Consider the following 13347-nt stretch of genomic DNA (forward strand, 5'->3'; position numbering starts at 1 on the left):
CCTTCTCTTCCCGCTCTCACACTGTTACCTCTTGCGTACCTCAAGGATCTATCCTTGGCCCCCTCCTATTTCTCAACTATGTGCTGCCCCTCGGCGACATCATCCAAAAACACATCAGGTTCCACATGTACGCTGACGACACACATCTCTCGACTCCTCCACTACATTTGATTTGTCACGCTGCCTGAGCAGAAATGGATGAGCAGAAATTTTCTCCAATTAAATATTGGGAAGACCGAAGCCATTGTCTTCGGTCCCCGACACAAACTCCCTTCCCTAGCCACCAACTCCATCCCTCTTCCTGGCCACTGTCTCAGGCTAAACCAGACTGTTCACAACGTCGACGTCCTGTTTGACCCTGAGCTCAGCTTCCGACCCTATATTCTCTCCATCATCAAGACTGAATTCTTCCACCACAGTAACATCGCCCATCTCTGGCTCTGCATCAGCCCATCTACTGCTGAAACCCTCATCCATGCCTTTTGTTACCTCCAGACTCAACTAGTCCAATGTTTTCTTGCCTGGCCTCCCATCTTCCACTCTCTGTAAACTTCAGCTCATCCAAAGCTCTGTTGCCTGTTACCTGATTCACACCAAGTCCTGTTCACCCATCGCCCCTGTGCCTGCTAACTTACATTGGCTCCCGGTCTGGGAACAACTCGATTTTAAAATTCTCATCCTTTTGTTCAAATCTCTCCATGGCCTCGCTCCTCCCTATCTCTGTAACCTCCTCCAGCCCTACAAGTCTCCGAGAACTCTGCGCTCCTCCAATTCTGGCCTCCTGTGCATCCCCGATTTCCTTCACTACAGCATCAGCAGCCTTGCCTTCAGCTGTCTAGGCCCTAAGCTCTGGAATTCCCTCCCTAAACCTCTCCACTCTCTCTCTTCCTTTAAGACGCTCCCTAAAACCTACATTATGCCTTGGGATGTTTTACAGCGTTAAAGGCGCTATATAAATGCAAGTTGTTGTTGTTACTGTTTTGCTACCTTAAACTGCTTGTATACAGTTTAACAAGTGACATCAGCGACCCATATTTATGTGACTCTTGACTAATGGGCCCCGATTTTAAAATGGGGGCAGGCACGGTTTGTGCGATCCCCAGAGTGGGCGGCGATCCCGGAGGGTTCGGGGACATGGAGGCCTGGCCAATCATAACAGACAGGCCTCCTCTGAATAAAGTTCCCACAGTCCTGCTGGTGATTCACTACCTGACCGGTAGGCGGGAGCGGGAGATCGGCAGCAGGAGGCATCAGCCGGAAGCTCGTGGACAGGGTCCTCGGCCATCAGTTTCAGGGATGGGGAGCGGCTCTGGAAGCGATTTGGGGAGCTTTCTGGCCACAACGGTGGGGGAAAGGGCTTTTCTGACCTGGAGAGGGTGGGTGGGGAGGAGGGGGGGTGGAGCCCAGGGCAATGGAGGCCAAAAACTTACTTGTGTGGCCCGGTTAAGTTTCAAACTTAACTGCTGGGCCTCTTCTGGCTCACGATTTGGCTTCCGGCAGGTCTGGCCTATCTAAACCTCCCGCCTTTTACCTTGAATCTATGCCCCCTTGTTATAGAACCCTCAATGAAGGGAAAAAGCTCCTTAGTATCCATCCTATCTGTGCCCCTCATAATTTTGTACACCTCAATCATGTCCCCCCTCAGCCTCCTTTGCTCCAAGGAAAACAAACCCAACCTTCCCAGTCTCTCTTCATAGCTGAAGCGCTCCAGCCCTGGTAACATCCTGGTGAATCTCCTCTGCACCCTCTCCAAAGCGATCACATCCTTCCTGTAATGTGGCGACCAGAACTGCACACAGTACTCCAGCTGTGGCCTAACCAGTGTTTTATACAGCTCCATCATAACCTCCTTGCTCTTATATTCTATGCCTCGGCTAATAAAGGCAAGTATCCCATATGCCTTCTTTACCACCTTATCTACCTGTTCTGCCGCCTTCAGGGATCTGTGAACTTGCACACCAAGATCCTTCTGACCCTCTGTCTTGCCTAGGGTCCTCCCATTCATTGTGTATTCCCTTGCCTTGTTAGTCCCTCCAAAGTGCATCACCTCGCACTTTTCCGGGTTAAATTCCATTTGCCACTGTTCCGCCCATCTGACCAACCCATCTATATCGTCCTGCAGACTGAGGCTATCCTCCTCGCTATTTACCACCCTACCAATTTTTGTATCATCAGCGAACTTACTGATCATACCTTTTACATTCATATCCAAGTCGTTAATGTAGACCACAAACAGCAAGGGACCCAGCACCGATCCCTGTGGTACCCCACTGGCCACAGGCTTCCAGTCACAAAAACAGCCTTCGACCATCACCCTCTGCCTTCTGCCACTAAGCCAGTTTTGTATCCAAAGTGCCAAGGCACCCTGGATTCCATGGGCTCGTACCTTCTTGACCAGTCTCCTGTGCGGGACTTTATCGAAGGCCTTACTGAAATCCATGTATACCACATCAACTGCGTTACCCTCATCCACACGCCTAGTCACCCCCTCAAAAAATTTAATCAAATTAGTCAGACATGATCTTCCCTTGACAAAGCCATGTTGACTATCCCTGATTAATCCTTGCTTCTCCAAGTGGAGACTAATTTTGTCCTTCAGAATTTTTTCCAATAATTTTCCTACCACTGATGTTCGGCTCACTGGCCTGTAGTTCCCCGGTTTTTCCCTACTCCCCTTCTTGGTCACCTGTCCTAATATCTCCTTATATGACTCGGTGTCAAATTTTGTTTGCTAATTGCTCGTGACGAGTCTTGGGACATTTTACAACATTAAAGGCAAGTTATTGTTGTTGTTGTTGTGACAGCAAGAGGTTGTGGTTCAGTTGGCAGTACTCTTGTCTGTGAGTCAGAAGGTTAATAGGTTTAAGCCCCACTCCAGTGTCCTGAGTAGAAAATCTCGGGTGACACTCTAGTACAGTACTGAGGGAGTCCTGCACTAACAGAGGTCCCTTCTTTCAGATGAAATGTTGAACCAAGGCCCTGTCTGGCTTCTGAGGTAGACTGAAAATATCTTGTTGCACTATTTCGAAGAAAAGCAGGGGAGTTTTCCCTGGTGTCCTGTCCAATATTTATCCCTCAACCAATGTCACTAAAAACAGATTATCTAGTCATTATCACATTGCTGTTTAAGGGACCTTGCTGTGTGCAAATTGGCTGCTGCATTTCCTACATTACAACAGTGACTACACTCTTTAAAAAAAAGCACTTGATTGCCTGTAAAGCTCTTTGGGACGTCCTGAGGTCGTGAAAGGTGCTTTTAAATCTAAATTTTTCTTCCTTTTTAAACATAAATAGGAAAGAATTGTGCAGTGATGTCTTAGGTCTCCTTTTCAGCACTACTGCGCCAAGACCTGAATTTATAGAGTAAAAGTGCTTGAAATGTTCATTACAAAGTGGGATACATATCTTTAAATCAGATGACTGTTAAGGCTCTTAACTGAAATCAGCTTAGTCTCAACCTAGTTAACTCAGGACAAAGTAACCCATAATTTGACACTAATTGGACAATCTCACACCCACAGTCCATCAGATTTGATGATGTGGGCGTGGGGGATGGGAATGCCGCACATCTGCAGTAAAGAATTTCGCTTCCTTGTTGGGACTAAAAAGGCGGCATTGTCTTCAGACCTGTCAAGTCTAACATATCACATATATTCTGCTCCTGTCACAGTGAAGTGCTGAGACCTCACGCCAAACCACTGGCATGGAAAATTCGTTGGCAGGGGAAGAAGAGGCAGCTGTGAAGATGCAGCAGCTTCCTGGCAGTGACCTCGCTAGGATTTTGAAGCTGGAGCTGGCCCTCAGCCAAAGTAACCTGAGCTTCTGCTTATTCCTCTCAATTTCATGCTTCAAAAAGATCTGTGTCTTTGTCACCCCTTCTGCACCTGACTCAATGCCTTTTATTATTTCTCTGGCTCTTTTCACGATCTCAAAATCCTGTCAAACTTCATTTTCAGTCTTTCTTTCTTGTCTGTCCCCTCCTTATTATTTAACACATTTTAATTTTTTTCTTTAAAACCCCGTCGGTAGTTGCATTTCCAGCTGCTCTCCAGACCTGCCTTTTCCTTTGGTTCCTACCTCTCCCTATACTCTGCTTCTCAGTGAAGGAGCACGTGGGCCCCTCACACATTGCCCCTTAAGCAGGGCAGGTTCTTTAGCACTGAGGATTGTGGATAAAGGCAGCTACCATTTGCATGAAATTTGTACCATTACTGCTTTTAAGTGAGGTACAAGTGCATGGAGCTGATGCCCTTGCCGTCTTGCGTGCAGTTATGGCACTGTGTACACAGACAAAGGAAGAGATTTGTGATGTCACCAGCTCGTGCTCCTAAAATAAGCCCAGGTTCCCTCAAAGGCTCAGTGGTTAAAGGTATTGTGCGGTACAGATCAGGGAGGTTTCAATTCTTGGTCTGTGTTGAGCCAGGCAATTTCGGGCAGGTGTCTGATCTCAATGGAGAGCTACCAATGGGCCTGGTATCCCAAGCCAGGTAAGGGATACGATTCTTGCTCCTAAGTGCTGTCCAGGAAAAGTAGGAAGAGTGGACATTGGGAGAGGATAGGATCAAACTCTACTGTGATACCACCCTCCCCTCACTCAAATAGCAACATAGTAGTAATTTAGTAATGTTTTGGGCAGGAGAAGACTCATCGGTCCAACTTAACAATGGTCCAAACCACCCTTCAATCTCCTTACCGTGATTCTAGAACCGATATAACATCTAATTGATACTTTTTACTGTCTAGGCTCAATCTTGAAGACTGACCACTTGCACAAAGTACCAGAGGGTACCAGTACATATGGCACCACACTGCAGCACGGTCCTCCACAGTCATAAAGGGACAGAGAAAATTGGCCATATGATTTCTGCTAATTAACGGTTTATCCTCACCAGCAGAGTTTGCATCACAATTGTTGCACCTTCGGTGTCAATTCATTGTGATTTAATAATGTGGAGCACACTGGTCATTGGCTACTGTCACGGCAGCCACTGGTGGCAATAAAGGACCCAAATAGCATCCTCGTGAACTTCATATTATAGTGAGGTACCTGGTCTGCTGTCAGTGTTGATCATAAAATCACAGGCAAGGACTGGAAAATCTATCATTTTTTATTAAATTTAAAAAAACACAGGCTTTTGCTCTTGTGGTTTGTAATATCATCTGAATCCCTCAATTAGATTAATGCCATAAATTCCTTCCCAAGTACCCATTATTCTATATATATAAAACCGTCTGAATCCTTGATGAGGTTAATGTCCTTTAATTACTCCCAGGTATGTATCAAAGAAAGATTTACATTAATATAGCGGCTTATCAAGTCTTTGAGGAGCGTCTCGAAGTGCTTCACATATAATGAATGACTTTGAAGTGCAGGAATTGTTATGTTGACAAACGCAACAGCCAATGTGCCCATAGCACGATCCCACTAACAGTAATAAGATGAAGGACCAGTTAATCTGTTTTCGTGGTGTTGGTAGAAGGAAGAGTATTGACTGGGGCTTTATTCTATATATAGAAACTATCTGAACCTCTCAATTAGATCACTGTCTTATAATTACTTTTAGCTATGTATTATTCTATATTTAAACCATCTGACCCCTCAATTAGCTCATTGCCTTGTAATCACTCATATGTATTAATTATTCCCTATGTAAATTTCTTTATGTACTACTAATTATGCCTTAATCTACACCATCAATTTTAAGCATGTTCAGACATGGATCTTGATGTAAAGTACAATAGTGAGTCACAGATGATAACACACACACACACATACAGAGCTGAAGAGCTAATGGGTGTCTACAGAAACTTCTGTGAAAGAATTCCCTAGTGCCTAAGGGCAGAGTCTGTGATTCAGAGTGTGGGTGGGGGTGATCGAGTATCTATTGTTAGTTTCTGTGCAGCTGCAGACATGTCTGAGAATAAACTTCTTCACCAGAAAGATGAACTTACAGCACAAAGCCTTTTTCCATGACAACCTCAAAATGCACACTCTAATTATCTATTTGTGAGAAATGTGCATGACCAAATAAAACTGCGCTTTGTAAGAGATAGTAAACCGTGATTAGTCTGCAAGGTAGTTAACCCTTTGCACTCTAACTCTGCTTCATTCCAGCACATTTAGTAGGCTTTCTGACAGGCAATAAATGTATATATAATCAAAAAATGTTGGATATGCCCAACATATTGATCAGTATCTGCAAAAGGAGAAGGCTAAGCTAGCATTTTGGGCATAACACTTTATCAGAACCCTTCATCAGCTTTTCTGATGAAACATTAACCTATATCTTTCTTTCCGATGGTGACTGACCTACTGTGAATTCCCAGGGAGTCCAGAGGTAAGTAATGGAGTGGTGCAGCACCTGACTCCCATTTTATGGCAGTCCTTACCCTTGCCACTGATTCTATCCCTTTGCTCAGCCATTGTCTCAGGCTGAATCCTCGTGTTTAAATCTCTTTACGCGCACCCCCCCCCCCCATCTCTATACATCCGTCCAGCTCTACAAACCCGCCTCTGAACTCACCATTCCTCTGGCTTTGGCCTCTTGTGCATACCCACTCCCTTTCGCCGCACCACTGGCAGCCGTGCCTTCAGTCCTCCAGGCCCCAGTTCCTCAGACAAATACAGGTAAGTGCACCTCTGCCTGTGTTTGCGGCTGGGAGGGTAATGATGGGTGGGCATAGTCCTCCTCCTCCTCCTCTGCCTGGCAGATCTCCATTGCTCCTCCTTTTATGCTTTCCAAAATGATAGAAAAGGTCAGATTCAAAAAACCCCCACAAAAACACCTTACAAAGCATTTTTCAAAACCAGTTGTTTTCTTCTTCTGGCTCTTTAAATACTCACTTCCACATTCAATTGCTGCCTAACAATCCTAGATTGATGACCATTATACATGGACATATTGATGAATGACTCCAGATCTGGTGTAATAGCTCCAAAATAACAAAGACATCTGTATAATGTCATCTAACCTTCATTTTAATATTGTAATGAAGATCCTGCCTCTTTCTGCTGGGACCTTTCTGTACCGTTGACTCCACCCACTGGAAAAGTGGATGATGTGCATTATGGGCAGAGGGCAAGAGTAACTGAACTCCTCCTATGTTTACACTCCAGTGCACCCTGATTGCACCCATTTGAGGTGTAATGCAGCTAACAATCTTGGCTGCTGTGTCAACTTGTAATATTGAAATATTGCAATGACAGCTTTATATAGAGTGCACCCCCAGTAGACAAACCAAATAGTCAATTGCCCTTATTCAAGGAGGACAGAGTTGCCAACAACAGGGAAATGGTACATGTGCCATTTATAATCAATCAACAAGAATGGCACAGATTGGAAACCCATTTAATATATGGAGCCATGTTTATTTAAAGGGTGTCAAACATCAAAATAGGTCACATTTAAGAACATATGAAATAGGAGCAGGAGTAGGCCATTCGGCCTCTTGAGCCTGCTCTGCCATTCAACAAGATCATGGCTGATCTTCTACCTCAACTCCACTTTCCCGCCCTATCCCCATATCCCTTGATTCCCTTAATGTCCAAAAATCTATTGATCTCAGCCTTCAATATACTCAATGGCTGAGCATCCACAGCCCTCTGGGGTAGAGAATTCCAAAGATTCACAACCCTCTGAGTGAAGAATTTTTTCCTCCTCTTGGTCCTAAATGCACAACCCCCTATCTTGAGACTATGACCCCTAGTTCTAGAATCTCCTGCCAGGGCAAACAGCCTCTCAGCATCTATCCTGTCAAGCCCTCCAAGAATTTTATACGTTTCAATGAGAGCACCTCTCATTCTTCTAAACTCCAGAGAGTATAACTAAACTAAAATGAGTGATTGCCACTCAAAATGAGTGACATCCGATTGGCCTGCATGTATTTGAATTGCCACTATATTCTAAAAATGATCTAAAGTGAAGAGCTCAATCTGTGTACTTAAATATCTGTCAGTCCTCTTTTGTCTTTCTTTATGAAACTACTCATAGGTAAGAGGCAGCCTTGGAGTCGATGTTTTATGGAGAAACAGCCACTGTTGTGACACCATGAAATTCCTCTCCAATGAAATCATAACTGGGGTGCAGTGGACAATTTAAAATTTTTCTATTTTCCCTAGGTGGTTTTCTTGCTTGTGGCAAAACACTTGACTTATCTCTCCCACTGCTTCCGATTTCTTGGGCTCAATATCCATCAACCCTCTGATCCCATATTGTGCTCTCGTGACTCTGATGCTCTCCCATGCTGCCTCTCCCCACCCTTCATTTCTTCTCATGGTTGCGGGCTGCAGTCATGCTGAAGTAAAGTTGTTGTTCTTCATTTGGAGTAATGATTCAGATGGCTCCTAACTCAAACTGACAGAACAACCACATCTTTCATAACAGTGGCCAGAGTTTGGACACAAGCGCACCCTCCCTCAGTGCCTTTGCCACACAGGAGCAAATCCATTCAAAGGATAGTTCATCATTTCACACGGATAATGAACTTTAGAGAAGGAAAAGCCCTAGTATGAGCAGATGCATGTAAAAGCCACCGTGCAGGTGCACAGCCATCTGTGTTCACAAACATTCCTAGCAGTTCCACATAGAGCCCTGTGGAAACCCTTAGTGGCATAGAGTCTGTGGGTGACTCTACAGGTCTGTGGACAGGCAATATAGCAGACTGCGCATCATGCATGTTATTAGCCATGGGGTAAGACGACACAGCGGCAACCTCAGCCCAAACATAAAGCTTGCAGCAGTGAAACCCCGCCGACTGTTGTAACTGTGTCCTTGTGTTCATTTCTTCACATTTAGATCTATCAGAGACAGCAGTCCAACAAAAAAAAAAGAAATCCATTATGTAAGATAGACGAGGTGATGGCGACAATAGAAACCATTAAGCACCACTGACGCTCTTATCCAAAAGAGGTGAAACAGGTAAGAGAGCTGGGAAATTGGAAAGTAGCATCAATCAGGGAGGCAGACCATGACAGAAAGATTGAATCCAAGCTCAGGAAAATTGATGATCTTGAGAAAAAGGATGCTTGAAAAAAATATTAAGAGTTCTGGGTCTGCCAGAAGCCATCACGAAGGTAATGATCCCATTATGTTTTTACAGTATCTTCTCCCTAAGCTGATTCAACGTGGCTCCTAGGATACCATAATAGAAGTGAAACAAATGCACTGGTCATTGGTTCAGCAGTCGTGTTCATGAAAATCCATTATCCCCAAGTGCTTTGATATTAGGAGAGAGAATATGTACTGGGATAAGGAGAGCAAGAAACTTACATTTAAGAACACAGATGAATGTGGCACAAACAGTAAATAAGACAAATGACCAATTGAGGGAAGAATGTTGGCCAGGGTAGACGAGTAGACATGAAACAAAACTCATATAAATGTAAGTGTGTGCCATGTACAAAGGTACAACGGTGACCTTGCCATGAAACTGCCTGTTGTATAAATGCAAGTTGTTGTTGTTGTAAGCAAAGATGTCCGATAATGCCAGGGCATGTTCTGGCACAAGTGGCACCTGATTCAGGGAGAAATCCCTGTATCCCTGGAAGAACTGCATTCTTGAATTCATTGGGCCAGTAATGCTTTTGGAAGTTGTCCTCCACCACCCACCCCCCACCAAAAAAAAGTGAGCATTGGGGGGAATTATCCACCACAAAGTTGGACCTATTTGCATAGGTGTACAATGCAATTCCTTGGAATAGAGGATGCTGGGATGTATTGCCAATGTGGAAAGTTGACACCGCTGAAGAAGTAGAACAGACCATACTGACAGAAACACTGGACAGGAATGTGTTGATAAGGTGGTACCTTTGGGGAAATTGTTTTGCTAAGAGGGAAACCTGAGGAAGGATATGACCCAGGTATAAGATGAGATGTATTGTCACTTTTAGCCCCAAACAAGCAAATACATTTACAGTCTTATATGTGAATCTGTACAGTGCTTCCACGCAGATATAAATAGCTCAGACTGGAATAAGGCAAGGAAGTATCAAAAATGAGATGTCCATGTTCCCATTTATGATTTAAAAACAGGAACAGCCCAGCAAAGATGGATACAGGGTGAGGAGCTTTAAAAGCAGCAGCAGGGTTCATGGCTGAAGTCAGGAAGGAGAGCTGCCATTTAAATTTTACTGAAGTGGAGCAGCGGGGCAATAGAATGTACTGGCTGAAATGAGAAAGAACAGAGAAAAAATGTATTTGTTGATCACATCTGACACAGGTCAGAATTCTGGTTGACAGAAGCTTTGCAATTTTCACCTTCATCTTAGAGGAGGGTCATGGATTTTTCCCAGATTTTTTAGGTGGGATTTTGAGAGTTGTTTTATATGTGGGTCACCTTATACACCAGTCTGCACAGTACAGACTATCTGAAAATAAATCAGAGATTAACATTTCTTTAAGGTTAAAAAAATTCCTGATTGAAAAATTGTAAATTTTTTATTGGGGAGCTGGCAACCTCCAATCTGTAGCCACGTTCATTGGTGAAGAAGAACGGGTTTGAAATAATTGATACAGTTTTAGCAATTTAACCTCGGTTTAGTTTTCTGTTATGTACAGTTGTCCCAAATCCACCGTACGATTGAAGGATATGGTTTGGCTCACTTTTGTACCACTGTAAGAAGCAGCACTAATCCATACATTGCTTACAGGAAGCAGATTAGGTTTGCAACAGGAGTCAGCAGGCTCCATCAACAGCCCCAGTACCATCACATATTAATATATTAATATAATTAATGCTGGATGAATGGGTCTACTAAAAAAAAGACTTGCTTTTATATAGTGCCTTTCATGACCTCAGGACATCCCAAAGCGTTTTTCAGCCAATTAAGTACTTTTTAAGTATAGTCACTGTTGTAATGTAGGAAACGCAGTAGCCAATTTGCGCACAGCAAGGGCCCACAAACAGCAATGTAATAATGACCAGATAATCTGTTTCACTGATGGTGGTTGAGGGTTAAATACTGGCCAGGATACCGGGGAGAACTACTGAGAAGGTCTAACAGCATCAGCAATGATGGCTATTAATAATAGCGTCAGTATGGTGAATGTGATGAGGAAGTAGCTTATATGACTTTGTGCCGATAATGATAACTTGTAGTTATATGGCAGTCTTCACATGCAGGAAGACATCTCAAAGTACTTAATATTAGGAGGATGAGAAAAGCAGGTGGATACTAACCAGCAGGGGAAAAGGGAAAATGGAGAGTGTTGGGGAGGGTGGGGGGGGGGTGGGGGGAGGAGGTGGTCGGAACCAGAGACAAGACAAAAAAGAGCATTTTGAGGAGATTTCTGAAAATCAGGAGGAGGTGGCAAAATAGAGAGAGCTGGGCAGGGAGTTCCAAAGGGCAAGATTCTAGTAGCTGAATAAGTAGCCGACAGTGGCGTAAGTAGGGAGAAAAGAGAAGCTCTCAATCTCTGTATTATTTCTGGGGTCTGAAATTGAGTTTGAGAATGCCTGAGAAGAAGAAAGCAGCGCCCAAGAAGGGCGCCAAGGAAACCGTGAATAAAGTGCCAACAAAGGCGACAAGAAGCGGAAAAAGTCGAGAAAGAAGAGTTACTCCATCTACATCTACAAAGTGATGAAGCAGGTTCACCCCAACACTGGCATCTCCTTCAAGGCCATGAGCATCATGAACTACTTTGTGAATGATATTTTCGAGCGCATCATGGGTGAGGCTTCCCGCCTGGTCCATCACAACAAGCACCGCACCATCAACTCCTGGGAGATCCAGTCTGCAATGCGCTTGCTGCTGCCTGGGGAGCTGGGCAAGCACGCCGCGTCAGAAGGGATAAAGGTGGTGACCAAATACACCAGGTCCAAGTAAAACTCCACAATGTACTGAAATAACATAACACCCTGGAAAGATCATAGAGCAGTCTGTGCAACTATTCCTGCTATTCAAAAATATCTGCTCACATTTTCAGCACTCTGTTAAAGCCAACAAACAGCTGATGCAGCACCAGAGACAAGTAGGTGCCAGAGCATAATCTAATACAGGACTTGGCAACCCAATGGGACTCCACTTTTTATGCTGGAACTGACCCACCACGCACTGATAATTGAGCATGATAACACAGACACTTCAACCAGAATGCAGTGGTCTTTCATGGAGGTGAATAGCAGAGTATTTGGACAAGCTATGTATGACCTGAGCATGTGTCCACAGGCACTGACAGCTCTCTGATATCTCGACTGGGTAGCCAGTCTTTATGTGTGGACCTAGACAATGATTGTCGGCAGGCAGGCAATTCCATCACGGTAGGGGGTGGGGGGGGGGGGTGGATATCACAGCAGAGCTTGAGTCTGGCATTCACACGTGTCCTTTCCAGCAGGGTTCACTGAATAGCAGGAACCCCGACTGATTTTTTTCCTCTCCTCCCTCGCCCAGGGACAAACAAAGCCAACTGTGGTGTCCTACCACTGCCCCAGCTGACATCAGCTAACAGCACATACCAGAGATTGAACCTGGAACCTTTGTGGTCTGTATGGCTCAGTTCCAGGTTATCTGTTTTTTTAGGCTTCCAGACAATGGCACAGAACTGACTCATGTCAAATGCTACGGCATTAACACAACATTAAATTTCTGTGTCTGGATGGAGCTGCTGCAACACATAGTGTTAGCTTCTGTGCCTAATGCCAAAGCAAGTACACTTGCTGACCTTATCAAATGCCAGATTGTATATACAAAGCTACGGAATCACAATGTTCCCAAATGCCAGTCAGTTATTAGGAGGGAAAGCATTTAAACAATTACAAAAGATTGGCAGAAAGACAAGCAACGTAACACCAACCAAAAAGAAGTATCATCATAACACTAATGATGTACTTGGGTCTTGGTGGGCCCACAAGAATTGTGTATTTGCAGCTTTATTAAGTTTCCAAAGCAAGTTATTAGAAATCCACACAGATAAGAGTTTCTGTCTGCATAAAATAAGCTGACTTTTATATTGATCCTTTAAGTACAAGTCTGGGACCCTGCCATATATGAGCCAATTTCCCGTGTTTATCCTGTTAAATCCGTTTCCATAGACTGGCAGCAGATTTGTGAACTCAGGTAAAACTGTGTCTATGAAACTGCCATCGGTTTATGGAAACCAGATCGAACAGCATAAACCCTAGGAGCTGGCTCATGGATGCTGGACACATGCAATTCAATCGACCAATATGAAAAGGCCGTATGAAATGCACTCGCTCGCCCCTTAGGGATGCAATCCACTTGTCTGTGTAAGCTTGCCACACACTTATATGGTGTTAGCTGTGGCTCAGTGGTAGCACTCAGCTCTGAATCAGAAGGTTGTGGGTTCATGTCCCACACTACCTAGAACAAAATCTGAATTTATATTTCAG

At 44.2% G+C, this 13347-nt stretch overlaps 1 pseudogene; it reads left to right on the top strand.

The window, feature by feature from the left end:
- Window positions 1-11450: 11450 nt before the first annotated feature.
- On the top strand, window positions 11451-11824 carry LOC137333487 (histone H2B 1/2-like; annotated as a pseudogene).
- The last annotated feature ends 1523 nt before the right edge of the window (window positions 11825-13347 follow it).

Source organism: Heptranchias perlo, chromosome 2 (assembly GCF_035084215.1).
Source record: "Heptranchias perlo isolate sHepPer1 chromosome 2, sHepPer1.hap1, whole genome shotgun sequence".
Taxonomy (NCBI): Eukaryota; Metazoa; Chordata; class Chondrichthyes; order Hexanchiformes; family Hexanchidae; genus Heptranchias; species Heptranchias perlo.